Source organism: Beta vulgaris, chromosome 8 (assembly GCF_026745355.1).
Source record: "Beta vulgaris subsp. vulgaris cultivar EL10 chromosome 8, EL10.2, whole genome shotgun sequence".
NCBI classification, from domain to species: domain Eukaryota; kingdom Viridiplantae; phylum Streptophyta; class Magnoliopsida; order Caryophyllales; family Amaranthaceae; genus Beta; species Beta vulgaris.
The window spans coordinates 29,762,196-29,767,453 of NC_079209.1; the positions used below are offsets into that span (position 1 = coordinate 29,762,196).

Here is a 5,258-nt window from a genome sequence, read left to right on the forward strand (position 1 = left end):
AGCTTGAATTTGATCCATGGGGTCAATTTCAAACTTTCCGCTCTTCTTAGGTTGAGCACCTCTTCGTCTTCCACCCCATGAGTAGTTCTTGATCACCTCCTCAATTGTGGACTCAAGTTGTTCTTGCGGGATCTTAGATAGTTGACCTCCCGCTCCAGCATCAAGATTGGCCCGTGAAATCGGATCAAGACCATCATAGAAGAATCGCATGAGTAGATTCTTGTTGAACTCATGGTGTGGGCATGAACGGATCATCTCCTTGAACCGCTCCCAAGCTTCGGCAAGTGTCTCATCGTTCTCTTGCTCAAATGAGGAGATCTTCCTCCTTATGTCCGCAGTCTTCCACTCCGGGAAGTATTTCTTCAAGAATGCCATCGTGACTTCTTCCCATGTAGTGAGGGAATTAGCAGGCAAGCTCTTGAGCCATGACTTTGCTTTTCCGGTAAGAGAGGACCGGAACAGGTGCATCTTGATGTAGTCAGGAGAGACATCATTAGTTATCATGGCACAGATCTCAGAGAAACCTGTCGAGATGGTCTAGAGGATCTTCATCTGACCCCCACAAAACTGCTCTGCTTTCACCATCCGAGTATACTGAGGGTGAATGCTGAAATTTGTAGTGGTGGTAGGGAGTCGAATTCCACCTTGAAGAACATAGGAACCCGGATTTCCGAAATCCCTAAACAGTTGTGGATTTTCTTCACCCATTTCTGATTCAACTTCACTTGATGTACTTGAGATTGGTGAAGAAGGCTCGGAACCCAAAGTCAGATTTCCCAAATTCTTCCGAAGCTTTCGCAACGTACGGTCGATTTCAAGATCTAGAGGCAATGTGGGTGAACCGTGAGTTCTTCTTCTCATGTAACACAACAAAGCTAAGCAGAGGATTAGCAAATAACAACCACAGTTAAAAAGAAAATAAAAGAAGAATCAACTAAGCAAACTAAACTAAAATATACTTCAATCAATAGCACAATTCCCCGGCAACGGCGCCATTTTGATAAGAGGTTTTTAGTGTGTCGTTCAGGCACTAAGAACCGCTTTCCAAACAATATTTATAATCCTAACAAGCAACTACTAATGGAATAGTAAGGGCAAGTCAAGGGTCGATCCACAGGGAAAATGGGATTGATTAGAGTCTATCTAGTCTAGACTACCTAATTGAAAGGTATTTGGGGTTTGAAAGATGTTTGGTAACAATTAAGACTATCTAACACTAGAACAAGCAAATATCACGAGTTTAAATATCAAATAAAAGACACTAGAGTTAAGGTTACTAGTATGAATAAGAACGGATGATGATTGTTAATGCGATTGCGAAGCAACAGAGACGATTATGCAAGGTTTAGTTTCCCTCTAAATTACTTGAGTCCTCTCTCGAATGGTCCTCAAGAGTAATCACTCAATCAATCAACTAAATCCTCTCTCGAATGGTCTTTAGTTAATTGATTAAGGATTCGATAAGTTTGGAAAACCCCTAATGAAGGATCCCCTTAATTTCCATCCAATATCTTGGTATAGAAATTAAGTTGATTCTTGGGGATGATAAAAGAGTTCAAAATCCGTTTAAGAACGTTTGAAATCAAAATACCAAAGTATAGATGTGATCAATATCTATCCTAAGGTCTCAAAACACCAAGATCAATGCATAATTTTCTCTAAATAATCACAATCACATCAACATCATATTAAAACCCTAATTCATACTTTCACCCTAACCCTAGATTATGAAACTACTCACTAATCATGGAGTTAAAGCAATTAAACAATGAATCTATGACTAATCTAAAGTTAAACATGATTAAGAAATGATTAAACTAATGGAAATCGCAATTATTAAACTAGAAAATGAAGATCTTAAATAATATGAGAACATAAACAACACCAAGAGAATGAAATAAAAACTAAAACTTTGAATTGAATTGAATAAAAAGTACCTTGAATGTAAATCGAATCACAAACTATGATCTCTAATCTCAATTACCAATGAAAACTAAAGTGTTTTCTCTCTAATACAAAACCCTAAAAAGTTGTGTGAAAGATAGAATAAAGTGTAAGTCCCCAACTCCTCTCGAAAAAGGGTTTAATGATCGATTGTTTTTTTTCCGGATCGTGAGGTGCGGGCGCACCAAAAGGAGGTGCGGGCGCACCTTGCTCAGGTGCGGGCGCACAAGACTTCAGGTGCGGGCGCACCTGAGTCTCCTGCCTCAGGGTGGACTCTCTTCGTCAAAAGGTGCGGGCGCACCAGATGAAGGTGCGGGCGCACCAAATGTAAGGTGCGGGCGCACCAATGTAGTCTGATTTGTGCTCCATAATTGGTCGATGGTGCGGGCGCACCAGTGGCTTGTGCGGGCGCACCATCTTGTGCGGGGCATACCAAGCGCACCTCACAGGCTACCTTTCAGCCTCTAGCTCAATCCCTTATGCCATGTCTCGCATTTCTCGACCCCGAAGAGGGCAATACCTGCAATAGAAACACGAACAAACATGGTGAAAGCATATGTGCTAGAAATTCGATCGAAATAGATCGAAAATCTAGCAAAATGTCACTATGACCAAGTATGATCACGTGAATGAAATAGAAGGGAAAAGTGAGGAGAAAGAAGGAAGAAAAGGAGGAAAAGGGAGCTAAAACAAGCCAAAAGAAGGTCATAAAGTGCGTTAGAAACGCACTTATCAAGAATCACTTGAACATGAAGGAGACAATGAAGAGGAGTTCGAAGAGGAGGCCGATTGTGAAGAAGCTTTGGAGGTTGGAGAGGTGACTCAAGGTGATCATTTAACCTTTTTTAAGAAGAGTTCTTCATGCCAAAGAAGCTGAATTGGTTCCATCTCAAAGGGATCAAATCTTTCAAACCAAATGCTTGATTGGGGGAAGATATACTCGATGATAATTGATGGAGGAAGCTGCACCAATGTCGCCTCATCTTCTATGGTGGACAAGCTCAATCATGCTACTTTCTCACATCCAAAACCATATAAGCTTCATTGGCTTAATGATGGCTGTAACACCCCCAAATTGCTCTCTTTTGGAAAACTTATTTTAATATAAAACTCCTTGAGAAACTTGAGAGTATTACCGCCACGTGATAACGTTAAAGGCTTTAATACTAACTACTAACTGAACTTTAAACTAATGCAGCGGAATAACTGAACTAACTTCTCTTTATAAATATAAACTTTATTGTACAATTATATAACAATGGAAATAAAGACAATAAAATAACAACTCCTTGACTAATTATGATTCCTCACTAGCTCCCCCATATGAAGTATGCATCAACCTGTAAATCTGCTCACCAAAAGGGTCATCAAAGGGACAAAGCCATAAAACAAAACAAAACAAAACAAAAGCGTGTCAGTAAAAATTACTGAGTACATGTATATGCGGAATATTAAACACTTTATCTAATTAAACTTTTGAAATATTTAATTTCAAAAAAACCTTTCTGGATACTTGATAATACTTATATAATATAAAATATATAACCTTGATAAAAATCCTTTTTCCTTGCCTAGGTACCTTGCCTAAAGTGTGCACACCCCCAAGTTTAGTATTCCTTACTGAGTCTATTACGAGGGGAACTACCTTGTCCACATGACTTATACAAAAAGTACATGGGTAAATAATATAATAGCTACCGTTCTTGCTAATAAATAACAAGCCGTGCCTCTTTATAAATTGTGATCATAAAAGATCATATAACTAATAAAAATCCTTCTGAAATAATCCTCCTTTAAAAGAATAATAATTCTTTAAACTTAGCCATATAAAGGCATATAAAATATATAACTTGTTCATGAAATAATCTTGAAAGGCATCTATAGTAATACTATTAGAAATAGCTATAAAAAAATAACAAAACTAAGAAACATCGTATTATCCATTGAGCATAATGCATTGCGAACCTTAAAAATAATGACTATGATAATCCACTTTCCTACAACTTGACGCATACATATAATTCACCGAATCAGTAGCTTAGCAATTTAAGCAATAAGACAAAAGGAAAGTGTTATATGAAAGAAGTGTTCAATTACTGCCGAAACGTAGTTCAACATATATCTCATTATGTTTTACCGATTGAAAGTAAATTTAATGTTAGACTATTCATAAATTTAACATACTCATGTAAACTCAAAATAAAAACTGATAAAGTTCATAATAAAACTCATAAGATATGTAGTTTAATCCAAAATAATAACTCTAAAAACATGATACTACATATGCAGAACAATATTAAAGATCTACAAATACACACACCTTGAATAATAATAACTACCAGGGAGAAAGAGAAAGGTAGGCTAAGAGGGAGAGAAAGTTTAAACTTGAGAAAAGAGATTTATTTCTCAAATTTGGTGTGAAGAATATGATGGGTGGAGACCCCTATTTATACTAGTTGGAAAAGTAGAATCGGAATAGGATTAGGAAACTAAAAGATAGATTTAGGGAAAAAGATAAACTAATCTAGATAAGATATAACTAATATTTACGCTTATCCAACTAAAATTAGGAAAAGATATAAATTATCCCCTAATACATCATTATATAAGATAACATAATTAAAAGATAACAAAGAATAACAAAAAGTAACCAAACTTGTCAAACCTTTTTCACTCCTTAGTCATTAGCGTGCATAATGCACGGTGCGTTTTTTTTTTTCTTTTTATAAATTCTTTTTCTTTAAATCTTTTTTTTTTCTTTTCTTTTTGCAAACCTTTTTGAAATGATTTTTAAAATATTTTTAATATTAAACAAACTACTTGAATATAAAACTTAGGAAAGTTAGGCCCAAAATTCATTTGGGCTAAAATTTATTTTAAATACCCAAAACCTTTCTTATAAAAAACCTTTCTAATAAATAATAAGCCTTTTTAGTAAATAAAACCTTTTTAAAAACTAGAACTTTTATAAAAATATAAATAATAACTTACTAAAAAATACGGAGTATTACAATGGCAATTGTGTGGAGGTAACAAAACAAGCTTTAATTAGCTTTTCTTTTGGTGATTCATATAAGGATGAAGTTTTATGTGATGTATTACCTATGGATGCATGTCATGTACTCTTAGGTAGACCTTGGCAATCTGATAAAGAAACCTTGCATAATGGAAGGACTAATACTTACACTTTCATGCATAACAAGAAAAAAATTGTGCTTAGTCCTAGTCCATGGCCGAACCATTTAAAACCAAAAACAACCTCACCTAAAACACAAAACAAAAAAACCTTAATCCTTTCTAAACCACAACTTGAC

General features: G+C 35.6%; 1 non-coding gene across 1 annotated transcript; it reads left to right on the plus strand.

The window, feature by feature from the left end:
• Positions 1 to 226: 226 nt before the first annotated feature.
• Positions 227 to 333, plus strand: LOC125493071 (small nucleolar RNA R71). The gene has a single exon (XR_007269452.1). It is a non-coding gene; the product is annotated as a small nucleolar RNA R71 (small nucleolar RNA).
• Positions 334 to 5,258: the final 4,925 nt, after the last annotated feature.